We start from the raw sequence: 15198 nt of genomic DNA, 5'->3' as shown, positions 1-15198 counted from the left end.
GACATCCCAATCCCATCTACTTCCATCATTGATGGGATGAGCCTGGTCCAAAAAATGAATGGCAACAACAAAACCTTTGCACAGGTGGCAGAGTCAGCCTTGACCCAGGTCCTCCATGAGGGAGCACAGAGTGGGAGGATTGATGTTGTTTTTGATGTCTATCACCAGACTTCGATCAAAGATGCTGAACGACTGAACCGGGGTGGAGACATCACTCTCCAGTACAAGAATCTTGCAGGGGGACACCACGTCCAGCAGTGGAGAAAATTTCTGTGCAGTTCCTCCAACAAGACCAGTCTCATCAAGTTTCTGGTGGAAGAGTGGAAACTCCCACGATACAGAGCTATGCTGCATGGCAAGGTGTTGTACATGACCTGTGAGGAAAGCTGCTACAAGTTGACAGAAGATGGGTGTGAGGAAGCAGCAGAACTGCACTCCACACATGAAGAAGCTGACACCCGTCTGCTCCTGCATGCATTGCATGCAGCAAATGCGGGCTCAAAGTCAGTTATCATCACAGCTGAGGACACTGATGTCATGGTGCTTTGTCTTGGCTTCCAGAAGGACATCACCTGTCCCATCTACCAGAAGTGTGGGGCTCAGAACCGCACACGGTTTGTCGACATAACCAAACTGGCAAGTTCACTTGGAGACAGCATCTGTGACAGCCTAATTGGCTTACATGCCTTCACAGGCTGCGACACTGTCAGTGCATTCGCTGGTCGAGGGAAGCTGAATGCCCTGAAGATAGTGAGAAAGCACACTTCCTGCCAAGAGACTTTTAGTCAACTGGGACAGACATGGAATGTGAGTGATGAGCTGTTCCAGAAAATTGAGCAGTTCACCTGTCGGATGTATGTTGCTAATAGCAGCACTGCTGAGGTGAACAAACTGCGTTACCAGCTCTTCTGCACCAAAAGGGGAGAGGTTGAGTCCAGCCAGCTGCCACCATGTAGAGACCGTCTCTTTATGCATGTTCAACGAGCCAACTATCAGGTAGCAATATGGAAGTGCTGTCTGCAGGCTAACCCTGTGGTGCCAAGCCCTACTGAGTATGGATGGACAGACGATGAAGGCAAGCTGGCCATTTACTGGATGCGCTCCCCACCTGCACCAGATGTGGTCTTGGAAATGCTAACATGCAAGTGTGTGCATTCATGCAAAATGCCAAGCTGCATGTGCCTGTCAAATGGACTTCCATGCACAGACATGTGCAGGTTACAGACCTGCAGTAACCAAAAACAGCAGGATGGTCCAGAACTGGACTTTGAACTTGGGGAGTCAGATGATGAGAGAAACGAGCAGTTTGATGAATGACAGTGTGATGATTCTGATGGTATTACTGTGGTAGTAGTTTATTGATGCACAGGATGTTGATTCTGGACTTGGTTACCCAGAGCTTGATAACAATAATGTAACCATATTCACATATACCCATTACCCTACCCATTACCATTACATATACCCACTAATGATATGGGATTACATGTATAATTGACTAAGTATATGTAAATGTCAATGTTGTTTAAAATATTAAAATAGTTCATTACCTCACTATGGTATTCCTTTTTATCATGTATTTTGATTGTGTATTTAAACAAATGTATAGAGACCAGTTTGTGACCTAACTGGCTTTGGTCTAGTTCTCATTTAAGGCTCACAATCACCTCACACAATGAAATAGTATGGGTATATTATACATTTTCTGAATCTTTACAGTCCTGTGAGTATTCCAGTTTTTGTGTTTTGTGTCCCTGATATTCCTAGATGCCACAGGGCTAAAAGAAAGTATATAGTTTAGGCGAACATTGCAGAAAGATGTGTGTTATTGACGGGTTGAAGAGCTCAAGTGACCTCTATATTTGTGAGAAATATCCACAACAGGGCTTGAATGAAAGCTAAGAAGGTCCCCTTTAAAATGATACCAAAGACAATATTATAGAACATTGAAAAATGTCCTGACCATGAGGCTAAACCAGGATATGCACCAGCGTCTAAAATGCAATTTAGTTTAGCGGGTGGTTAACTTCATGAGCTGATAACTGTGATACAGCTGCCACTCAGGAATGGTTATCATACCAAAATATCATCTACAGACATGGATCCTTTCAAAAATTATAAGTAAGTTTTGCCACCTTGAGTGTACCGAAATATCGTCTGGCCCACGGCCTACTAGCCGTAGCTACGATGCCCAAAAGTTGCTGTGTGGTGGACTGTACTGTTAACAAGAAAAACAACCCAAATATTCGTTTTTTTTGTATTGCCTAGAAGGCAGAAGGAGGGGAAAAAAACGATTGAAATGGCTCCAGGCGATCAGAAGGAAAGACAAGGATGGACAACTTTGGGATCCTGACAGCAAACATGTTTACGTCTGCGGTCTGCGCTTCATCACTGGTAATGTTAGCTAGTTTAACTAGCTAATAATAGGTTACGTCTATTCTACATTTTATAATCACCAACATGTCAAGAGCCGGTGGCTATATGGAATTCCACAGTTAGCTAAACCTGTCTGAATGGGATCACATTCTTCAAACCCATATGTATTTTTATCCATTAAAAATCATAAAATGGTCCCTCCCCCCTGAATATTTGGTCACATGCTCAATTTTGTTTATCTTTCCTAGAAACAAGGGGTAACTACCCCGGTCTCCCTTACCCAGTTAAAATGCAAACATTGTTATCACATTATTATTGTCATCCTTATTGGGTAGTATATCATGCATCATTGTATGCAGTCATGTGTAATCCAGTCAAAAGTAATAATTTAATAAAATGCAAACATTTGTTGAAAATGTAGCCTAGTTCCTATGTCTTTTCCCCATGGCTGCTCTAGGTCATGATGTGTGATTTAATTTTTGCCTTTTATCATTTCAGGGTGTAATGCAAAGGACCCCATGCACCCGGACTACTGTCCCTTGAAAGGACACTGGCCACCGATACTGCGAATTTTTCGCAAATATCGGTTCTTGTCCGTAGCAGCCAACGTAGCGACATAGTTAGCCATTTAAACCGTGTTCAAACTTGACGGCTTCTATCCCCCCCCCCTAGCTCCCCCCGCTCTAACGTTCGAACGCGGAAGTGCAGTGGTCTATTGTAGCTCACTGCTATTTCAAAGCAGAATCTTTTATCTCTCGTTCCAGTGGCTTCTCTCAAGCGTTTGCCTGGCGTTCTGAAACCTAGCTGGTTCTGGGACGTCCTCCCTCTCGAGCAAGGCAGCTGATTGGCTAATCAGCACTGCACGCGCTGCGTTCAAGAAATAGCAATCTGAACCAACAATATGAATATGAATTTATTGGTACCATGAATTACTTATCTACGGTTTACTATTTATTTGCAAAATGAATAATTATGATTATTTATTATGATTCAACTGTAATTATATGTAGGTTATTTTAACCTGGGTTATCTTGACCTGGGTTACATGTACATGTCCAGACCATCTCAATCGTGTCTCTCTTAACTTCTCATCCATTCCTCCCAAGGACCAACGCAGCATGTTCATCCCTGCTACCTGTAATGTAGATTCTAGCCTCTCTGTTGTTGTCACTGCTTCCATACCATAGAGCAAGGCAGGCCTAACCATTGATTTGTATACCTTGCCCTTTAATCTCAATGACATTATTTTATCACAAAGTACTCCAGCTACAATTCTCCATGAATTCCACCCAGATTGTGTTCTTTTCTTGATTTCCTTATTACCACCACCTTCTGTCTGTATTTTCGATCCTAAATACGTGATTGTCATCTTGTCCGCCTAAGGTCAATCCTGGACTTTCTATACTTGCTTTACTTTATACACAGGTACTCAGTCTTTGTTTTGATGATCTTAAATCCTCTAATTTCTAGCACTTCTCTCCAATCTTCAATATCTCTCTCCAACCTTTCCTTGCCCTCATTTGCCAGCAAGATGTCATCAGCAAACATCATGGTCCATGGTGGCTCTTTCTTAAGATGCTCTGTGAGGCTGTCCATCAGTATCACACACAGGAAAGTGCTCAACGCCAATCCTTGAAGCAGTCTTAACTTCGCCTCAAACTTGCTTGTTGTTCCGACTGCACAACATGCTATGTACGGTCTTACAGTCCCTGTACATGTCCTGAGTTATGCTGATGTAATTGTCTGCCACTCCCTTTGCTCTCAGGCAATACCACAATTCCTCTCTCAGTACTCTGTCATTTGCCTTCCCAAATGGATAAATATGCAGTGCCATTCTTTCTGTCCTTCAATGTATTTTTCAGCTAACATCCTGAGTATGAATGTCACACCTGTGGTACTTCTTCCAGGCATGAATCAGAATCAGAACCATAATCAGAATCAAGTTTATTGGCCATATAGGTTTGTACATACATGGAATTTGACTCCGGTTCCGTGGCTCTCTCAGCGTACTCAACATAGAATAACACCATTACAAAACAACAATCTTCAGATATATACACAAGGACTGACTATATACAGGCGAAATAAGAGGTGAATCCAAATTGTTCTTTCCCTGTAGTCATTACCTGCCTAAGTCACGCTTAAATCACTCTCTCTCCCATAATTTCATTGTATGTCCCATCAGTTTTATCCCTCCGTAGTTGTTGCAACTTTGAGCATCACCTTTTTTTCTTGTAAACTGGTACTGCTGTGCTCTTTCTCCATTCAGCTGGCATTTTCCCCATCTGTATTATGTTGTTGAAGAGTAGTCAGGAACTCTATGCCAGTATCACCTAAATATTTACAGACTTCTCTTGGTATATTGTCCAGTCCTACAGCTTTTCCATTTTTCATTCGTTGCAGTTGTTTTATCACCTCATCCCTTGTAATCTCTCCCATGTCCTCTTCGTTCCTTGGTGGTTCATCTGTTCTCCTTTCTCTGTTATTATCTTCATTCATTAAGTGGCTGAAATAATCCCTCCATCTGTAAAATATCCTCATCTTTTGACAGTATTCTTCCATCTGCGTCCTTGATCAGTTTTACCTGATCAACATCCTTGCTTGCCCCGGCTCTGTTTGGCTATTCTCTCTCTCTCTCTCTCTCTCTCTCTCTCTCTCTCTCTCTCTCTCTCTCTCTCTCTCTCTCTCTCTCTCTCTCTCTCTCTCTCTCTCTCTCTCTCTCTCTCTCTCTCTCTCTCTCTCTCTCTCTCTCTCTCTCTCTCTCTCTATATATATATATTCTCTTTTCTTCCTTTTTATGTAGTCTTTTGTACTCTTGCCCTTGCTATCACTACCACTCTCTTAGTTTCTTCTTGTATTCATTCTTGTTTTGCCCATTCTCGTATTTGTACACCTTCATTTTGCATTAAAGTCTCGGATAATTGAAATCATAGCCATATTCCTTTGTTTTGTTTTTGCTTCTTTTTTTTTTACTTATCTGGGCAGTTTTGAATCAATGCCCTATTTCAGTATTTCAGGGTTGTTTAGTAGATTCCCGAATGTACTGTGGGGTATACAAAAATATAGATAGACATTCACTTGCTATTCTTAAAACCTATAATGCTGTATCATTGTTCCACTGTGGTTCCTCAAAATCAAATCTGTTGATTTTACCGATAGAGTACTTCTCCCGAGCCGTTATTATTATGGACCACGGTGATAGTATGTGCCATTTGGCTCTCCTAAAGGACTTTTTAAGTCTTTGCTGGCCCTTATTGGCTACCTAAAACGAGTTCACAGTAGATGTTGAAGTAGGTGAAGCAATCCTGTTAGCAAAGGCTTCCCAAGCCTCCTTATATTTGAACCTGCGTTCACTTTTTGCAGAACAAAAGGAAACTGCAAGCATGTCGGTCATCAGAATGACACGGCACAGCTAACCAAACACCTGTAAACGAACTGAAACAAAGACTTTCTCCGAAAGGGCTAGAATTATCAAACCACCTACATACAGGTGCTTTGGAAAACAATACATTAATCCAGGCCAAATGTAATACTGTTGTTGGGGTGAAATCCACCTACTTAGTCATTCTGCATAATATTAAAATTGCCCTTTATTAATAATTACAAATACCTTGCCTACTCTGGAAAAATTAATTAAATCTTAATAGAAAGTAGTAATCTCCCTATCAGTCTACAGAGAGTGAAATGGAAATGAGCTTTGATTTATCACATCACATATTCATAAAAAAGTATAACTGAATAGAAGAATGAGCGAGGTTTAAATCTATCTTTCTAAAGAAAGAAGAGAACACGTTTCTCCAACTGCAGACTAGAGTTTGTATTTCTGATACCAGACTCAAGTTTATATATCAGCTTAAGTAGAATAAAAATGAACTGGAGAAATGAAAAATATTTTGAAAATACAAGGTTGGCAGTAGTAGAAACGGGGATTATTTCTAATACAGGTATCTGAAATACATTTTTGTATTTTGTCATTTATATTAGATGGTTTCACAAAAACACCCTATGTAATGTGATGCTTTGAATGCTATTTTTTGTTTCACAACAATAAAAATACTTTTTGAACTCATCCTCTGGTTCAACTGTTAAGCGCAATACAAATATTAATAATAATAATGATGATGATGATGATGATGATGAGAATTGCTGATTCCCAGACCAAAGCTGACAAAAGACATGCATTCAGTTCATGAGGGTTTCCATCCATTGTGTGTGTGTGTGTGTGTGTGTGTGTGTGTGTGTGTGTGTGTGTGTGTGTGTGTGTGTGTGTGTGTGTGTGTGTGTAACGTGTAATCAGCACTGTGGAGAGATGCGTCTGAGTGGATGTGAGGCCATCAGAGGGAGGCCTGACCTCCCAGTGAGGGGGGTTGTGCATGGTGTCAGGGTAGGTGCGAGACAGGGGATGAACCCTGCTTGGCTTCCACCTGCCACAGACCCAGACGCATGTGTTAGTTTAGTTGTGATTGCTTCTGGAATTGCAGGCACTTACCGGGTGAACCCTCCACTGCCTCTGTAAGCCTTGGACCTATTTTGTACTGCTTGAGGATAAAAATATATCAAAAATGGCAGAGTGCCGACCTCTTGGTGTGTGTGTGTGTGTGTGTGTGGGTGTGTGTGTGTGTGGGGGGAGGGGGGGTAGGCATCCACCCAACAAAGCCAGAACCAGTGCTAAATTCAAACTGTTCATTATTCTGAACCTCCCTCCAGAAAATAATGTATATACTGTATTCAAAGTGCTGTACAAATACAAATACAAATACAAGCCCTCACTGGAAAAATAAAAGAAAGCGTCTCTATCAGAGCACCAGCCCACTTTTCTAATTGTTTTCATCACATGAGAGACTTAAACACGACAAACCTCTCTCTCTCGCTCGCTCGCTCACTCTCTCTCTCTCCCTCCCTCCCTCCTTCTGTCTCTGTCTCTCTCTGTCTCCACCTCTCTCTCTCTCTCTCCCTTCCTCTCTCTGTCTCTGTCACTCACTCTCTCTGTTGCTCTATCTGTCTCTCTTTCTCTCTTTCTCTCTTCTGTCTCTCTCCCCCTCCCTCTCTCCCCCCTCTGTCGCTCTCTCGCTTGCTCTCTCTCCTCCATCTCTCTCTCTCTCTCTCTTTCTCTCTCTCTCTCTCTATGGTAATGATTATAATATTATACATTATATTATATAATAATAATAATAATAAAAATAATAACATAATAATAATAAAAATAATAAAAAAATAATATGGTAATCTCTATGGTAATGATTATTATAATATTATAATATATATTATATTGTATACATATTATAATAATATGGTACTCTCGCTATGGTAATGATTAGTGTTAATGTAAAGGAGTTACTTATATTGATGTGAAATGGTAGTTTCATTGTTGAAGTTTTGTTCAATGTAAAATAAGGAGTTGTGTAAAATTTAAAAAACAATATTTTCTCTCTCTCTCTCTCTCTCTCTCTCTCTCTCTCTCTCTCTCTCTCTCTCTCTCTCTCTCTCTCTCTCTCTCTCTCTCTCTCTCTTTATTTCTCCCTCTACCCTTTCCTTAAAAGTAACTGGTAAACAACAAACTACAAAAACAATGAAATGAATGAACATCTTTTTCTTCCCCTTCCTCCTCCTCTGTCTCTGTCCCTCTCTGTCTCTCTCCCCCTCTCTCTCTGTCCGTCCCTCTGCCTGTCTCTGTGTCTTGCTCTCAGCCTCACTAAGCAGGGTGGGACCGCTACCGCTGCCATTCCAATTAAAAAACATGGGCAGGGAAGAGGAACGTGCAGGTTTTTTCCTTGGAGACCAATGTCAATGCAAACCCTGGACGACAATAAACCCACTGACTCAGACACCAGCTCACTTGCATGGATGCGCATGCAGGCACACACACACGCACACACATGTATACACTACATATACAACTAAATACACATGAACAACTGAACAAAACAAGTTTAGACAAAAACTGAAGCATAGCAATGCACACATTTACTCAGAATTGTTTAAATGAATTAGAAATATAGACTGCATCTTGTCTGTACTCGTCCTTACTTCCTGTCAACAGCCTGACTGAGTTGTAATTGAAATGATAGCTGGTTTCGTAGCTAGATGTCAAAATATTTAGAATTTTTTTTCGATAATTGCAGCTTGAATTGAAAAAATGAATGCATTGAAACCTGCAGTTCAAAACAGAGATAATGCATTTTGCCTCGAGGCCACATCAATTTTAATTCATATTGCATTGAATAACAGTGCATTTGATGAGGCGTCCAGCTTTTTTTCTTCTTTAAACTTGAAATAATTTATCTAAGAAAGAGCAGAAAACAGTGCAAGAATAATTTGAATTTTAAGTTGTGTCAAACATGCACGTGTGTGTGTGTGTGTGTTCCTATTGAGCCGGTATTGATATTGAAAAGAGTAGTGGCAGATGGTATCAGCAAGCTGCAGCATCCGCAGGCACAGCTCTTTTAGTGTGTAGATGTGTGCACTAGCGAGAATGTGTGTGGCGGGGCTAGTTTCAATTCATACTCTCTCTCCACCTTTGATAGTCAAGTGGATCGCACCTTGTGCTCAAACAGCGCCTGGACAGAGAAGGAGGTAAGAGAGGCGCCAGAACACAAAATGGAATTAGGGGCCTGCTTGAAGGGCTTGATTCATTCATTGTTAACTCCTTCCAGTTCATTAAGTCTAATCCCTGTTCTGATGGTAAGTAACAGAGGACCTGAATGGGCCCAGGCTGGCTAAAGGGACATGTATGCCTATTGTGGTGCTCTCTTGGGTTAATCCTGGTCTCTGTTGATGTGAATGTGTGTGTCTGTGTGTGTGACTAAGTAAGACAGAGTCCACGCCTGCGTGTGTGTGGGGACAAAGTCAGATGGACAGGGTTCACCTTTTCCTCTTGTGGTGTCTGGCAGGGATGCTATGTTCACACCATGTCCTATTTGGTTTTGCCTTGGGGCCACCGTGGCTTCATAGTCCCTCCCTCCAGGCTCCGGGCCCCCGAGTCCCTAATACAATCATGAAGCAGCCCCTCCTTTTGTAAATCAATCTGGTGGGGCTCGTTTGGCCTCCCCAGCGACACACACACACACACACACACACACACACACACACACACACACACACACACACAGAGGGTCACCATTGGCTGTGTTAATACAGATGTATATGCCAATAAGGCCTCTTAATCAGGACACAAGAGGGGGAGATTGACTTTTAAAGAAGACATACGGCCCTAGTTTCTTTAATTCCCAGCAGTGCTATTCCCTCTGACACTGACGGCTTTAACCCAGGTCATACCAGGTGATACCGTGTGCCCAAGCCCTCAGAAAAACACAAAAAGGAAACAGCAGACATGATTAAGCCACTTTTCTCAAAATTGCTACAGCTAACAGGCATAGCTGGCCCACTCAGCAGAGCACCAACAGCATGGACCAGGACATGAACCAGGACATGGACCAGGACTCTGCAGCCTGTTCAGTAGACCAACCACATAGAGGTCCAAATGGATGTGATGATTTTTCAACATGATTTACTGGCAAGGAAAAAAAAAGAAACCTGTTTGTTTCCTCTAGTAGCCAATAGGTAAAAAGTATTCTATTTCATGTTTTTATTATATTTTTATTCTTTAATTTACCTAGATTTAAAATATATTTTTTTTAATTTATTTATTTTATTTTTTTATATGGCGTTGTTCTGGGGGACTTTTCCTATTGGGGGCAACAACAAAAAAACCGTTGGTGTCAAATGTAGGTCACTCAAAATATGTCCGATATTCCTACCTGATCCTCAATTAAGTGTCTCTTATTTTTTTCTGATTCTATCTTTTTTAAAAAATTGTATTTATTTATTTATTTTTTGAACGACCGACCGCTTTGGATTTTCAAAGTTTAACAACTTTGTGGGAAAAAAAAAAAGATACAGACCTGCCACTCCCTGAATGCTGGTAAAATTGCATATATTTGCATTAAAATGAGTTTTAGATTAATTGCACAAAAAAAGTTATGATAAGCTCTACCTAAAATGACCATCAGCCATCAAAATGACCACGCGTAATTTGCGCGTCATCATGTGCGTCATAACACTATTTGTGATGTGTGTTGTTTGCGTCATTTCCTTCACAAAGTTCAGTTCTTTTTTTATATTTCACGTTTGATAGGTCTGGTTACGTTTGTTAGCAATATGTGTTTTCCTTTTTGGTTTTCAGGTAATATTTCAAACATGTCTGGTTACAGACGCACCATGCCTACCACCGAGGTGTTGCAGTATATACAGATGTTGGACAGCAACGATTTTAAATTGTTTGAAAAATAGTATTAAAGTTGTTAAAATGTTAAGTTTGGTGTCAGTCGTTTCTTAACAGATATACTAACACATGTAATGCATTAATATCTCAATTGGGTATTTATCGTGACAGAATATAACGTTTAAAAACCGGCGGTCATTTTGACCGCCCATGGTCATTTTAGGTAGGAGTGAAATCCCAGTCGGTCTAGTGCTGAATCAGTTTTAAAATCAGTTATTGCAAATCAGCATACTATGGTGTCCATCCTGTGTGAAAGTGAACTGTTAGCCAGCCAACCGTTGTGTGTACATAGTGGTGAACGTAAATCATGACAGATAGCATCAGCACTAACGTCAGCAACAGGCATGATGTGCCACGTCACGTCATGTCACGCACGTCATGTTATGTCACGTCATGTCTGCAACCTGCACAGGGAAAGAGTCAACTCCTGGATCAAGTTTCATCACAAATGAACAATGGAAAACACACAAATGGAAAGATGCATACTGATAAGATGCCAGTGTTTTCAAAAGAACATGATATGTTTCTGTAAATTGTGTAGGGTTCACAGGAAGCTGGTCATGTTGTCTTGAACCTGTGATCAAACTTATGACTGATGATCGTTTTATGAGATGACTATTAAGGCACATGGTTCAAACATCATCTGAGTGCACGTGTGTGCTGTTTGTGGGTTTGTTTGTTTGTTGTTGTTTTTTTGCATGCAGAGTCTTAGAAAGCAGACTCTGCTGTTTCTTTACACAACTTAATAAAGTGAAAAGCAGACATGTCAGTGCTGTAACCAGATTATTGTTACCTTGAATTCAAACTCACCCCAGTAAAGATGCCTAACAAATACACTTTAACCTCCTTCTAAAGTCATATGATGCCCTCGTCAGTTAGTGACCGTTCACTTGTATGTAAACACACACAGAAATATAAGTATATAGCAACATGTGTGGAAGCTGCTGGAGAGGAACCTCAAGTGTGTTTTGAATACAGTACTTCTAGGTGTTTACAGTATGTTCTAGGTGTCTACAGTATGTTCTAGGGGTTTAGAGTACTTCTAGGTGTCTACAGTATGTTCTAAGTGTTTACAGTATGTTCTAGGTGTTTACAGTATGTTCTAGGTGTTTACAGTATGTTCTAGGTGTTTACAGTATATTCTAGGTGTTTACAGTATGTTCTAGGTGTCTACAGTATGTTCTAGGTGTTTACAGTATGTTCTAGGTGTTTACAGTATGTTCTAGGTGTTTACAGTATATTCTAGGTGTTTACAGTATGTTCTAGGTGTCTACAGTATGTTCTAAGTGTTTACAGTATGTTCTAGGTGTTTACAGTATGTTCTAGGTGTTTACAGTATGTTCTAGGTGTCTACAGTATGTTCTAGGTGTTTACAGTATGTTCTAGGTGTTTACAGTATGTTCTAGGTGTCTACAGTATGTTCTAGGTGTCTACAGTATGTTCTAGGTGTTTACAGTATGTTCTAGGTGTCTACAGTATGTTTTGACATTCAATTTAAACATTGTAAGTTTTTCAGGAGTATCGTTTCATTTTAGTTTTTCACATAACACGAGTCTTGGGTTGACTGTTTGTAACATCCATCCCATCCATCATCCGAACCGCTTTTCCTGCTGTCAGGGTCGCGCGGATGCTGGAGCCTATCCCAGCAGTCACTGGGCGGCAGGCGGGGAGACACCCTGGACAGGCCGCCAGGCCATTACACCGGGCCGACACACACATACACATGCACGCACACACACATGCACACACACACACACACACACACACACACACACACACACACACCACATACATTCGCACCACATACATTCGCACCTAGGGACAAATTAGTATGGCTGATTCACCTGACCCACATGCCACACAAAGGATGACCCGGAATGACCCCCAAGGCTCGAACCCCAGGACCTTCTTGCTGTGAGGCGACCGCACTAACGACTGCGCCACTGTGCCGCCCTGTTGGTAACATATTTGTATGACTTTAGTCTTGATGTAGATTATGTTCACCAGAATGATCCGGAGATAAACTGAGCTTTTCATATGACAGCTGCACAATTCTGCAGAGGTCAACATATGTTTTAGGTCTTTCATAATTTTAAATAACCCCATAAAATGAATAATTCCCCTGTATCTATTTGGAAACAGAGATAAATACAGACACAAATACGAGACAATCAAATCATAGTAAGGTGCTGTCTCGGTCTGTGCTGCACGAGGCGAGCAGCTCAGAGGTCTCCAAAGCCAAGTCCTAGTTTATACCAAGAGTTCACCATCTTGCTACCGCCTGCAGCACCGACACAGGCTGTGCAGCACACACGCATGGGGCCCAAACACCCAGAACACACATATGCTTGCGCATAGTGCACGTTCACATATGCACAAGTATCTCTTCATGCATTTGTTGCTAAAATATAAAAACACACATGCAGACAGACAGCATCTTCACAGAAAAGCCATGCAGACACAATCTCGGGCTCTAAGAACACATGCTGTACACAACTTCATAGTGACACACACACACACACACACACACACACACACACACACACACACACACACACACACACACACACACACACACACACACACACACACACACATCAAGCACTGCACATTAAAGAGGCACGCCTTGTCCGTTGCTCTCATCAAAACAATATCAATATTAACAATATTAACCAGCGAAGCACAGGAATATGAGCTGTGTGCATAGGGGCTTCTGCAGCCTCGTGGGCGCTGGAAAGTATTGATAGGAAACGCCACCAGAAACTCCAGCCGAGTCCTCTACTGGTCAGAGACTGGCAGAGGACGCAAGGCCTTGCTCATGGGCACAGAACAAGCAGATACTGTGAGTAGACGCAGAACCTACAGCGTCATCTAGTGTACCTCCCTCATCTGGAGCTGCGAGGCTGGTCCAGGGATCTGGTTCAAACATAGAAAAATAAAACATGAGAGAAGATGAAAATAATTTCTAACGTTAAACCGTCAGACGGGCAAGCATCATCAGTCACACTGCTCTTTCTAAAAAAAAAAAAAACAGCAACGATAAGCATTCCCCATCAGGGGTCTTAATTCTTTACCGGAAAAGTCCCAGGGCACACCAGTGAAGTCCTGTGCCGTGGCCATGTACGCTGATACAACTGCCTCTGAATCACCATGAATCAAGCTGAACAGCGGGTCTGCAATGGCCCCCAGATTAGCGTCGATTACTGGGCAGCATTAGTGGCGGGTGCCTGTATTACGAGCCCTCGTTTAACACTTTTCAAGGGGCGGACCAGAAATCCCAAGTTTCTAAATTGGAATTTCATTACCCCAGGTACTTCTGCTCATATGAGAAGTTGGAATGCATTTGAACTGCCCTAATTTCAATTAATTAGTGACAATGGTTGCTCAGAGAGTCCCACAGGGCAGAAGAAAAAAAATGTCTCAAGTGAAGCCAGCATCACAGAAGTGATAGGAGAAGTGGCATCAATAAACTGTTATAGACTCATTAGGAGCCCGAACGGCCTTCCCAAAGTCACGACATTTTAACACAGGAACTGTAGCCTAATTACTGGCCGTCCCTCTGCTCCCCTGGCTGCATCCCTCATCCAGCTCTGGCTGCAGTGAAATCAGCCTGCTAATGACTTCGCCACATTGTAAGACTAGGGGACCATTGTTATTAGTGTGTGTGTGTGTGTGTGTGTGTGTGTGTGTGTGTGTGTGTGTGTGTGTGTGTGTGTGTGTGTGTGTGTGTGTGTGTGTGTGTGTGTTCTCCTGGATCACCACCTTGCCATGGTGGAGAAGCTTGCACGATCCCAAGAGCTATGCCATCCGGAGCTTGGCTGCTGGTGGCCTCGCCCAAGGCGTCTAGGTCAAGGGGGGAGGTTCCAGGCGAAGCGCAATCCAACAAAGACCTCAACGGCGGAGCTGGCGGAAGATGTCTCCAGGCGGAAGAAGGCTGCAACAGAGGGAGGTCCCAAATCGTATTGGTTCTCCGTGCCATTGGGCTCTGGACACCCCCTGCCAAGGAGCGTGTGCTAGCTGCAGGTGCATGAGCCACTCCACGTAAAGAGCTGTCACGTGGGCGTCCGGGCGTAGTGGTCTGTTCAGTTGCCTACCGACACGGGGATCTCCAGTTCGAATCCCATGGTACCTCTGGCTATACCGGGGTGTCCCTACAGACACAAGTGGCCGTGTCTGCGGATGGGAAGCAGGGTGTCCTGGTCGCTGCACTAGCGCCTCCTCTGGTCGGTTGGGGCGCCTGTTCGGTGGGTGGAGGGGGGAGAGTAGGGGGAATAGCGTGATTCTCCCATGCGTTACGTCCCCCTGGCGAAACTCCCTCACTGTCAGGTGAAAAGAAGCGGCTGGCGACTCCACATGTATCAGAGGAGGTATGTGGTAGTCTGCAGCCCTCCCGGATCAACAGAGGGGGTGGAGGGGAGAGACCGGGACGGCTCAGAAGAGTTGGGTAATTGACCAAGTACAACTGAGGAGAAAAAGGGGGAAACCCCCCCCACCGAAAAAGAAGCTTTCACGTGCAGGCATGCACCCATGATGCAGCTCCA

The sequence above is a fragment of the Lampris incognitus genome, chromosome 7, assembly GCF_029633865.1.
Source record: "Lampris incognitus isolate fLamInc1 chromosome 7, fLamInc1.hap2, whole genome shotgun sequence".
In the NCBI taxonomy this organism is placed as follows: Eukaryota; Metazoa; Chordata; class Actinopteri; order Lampriformes; family Lampridae; genus Lampris; species Lampris incognitus.
Note: the sequence above shows the minus strand (reverse complement) of the source record.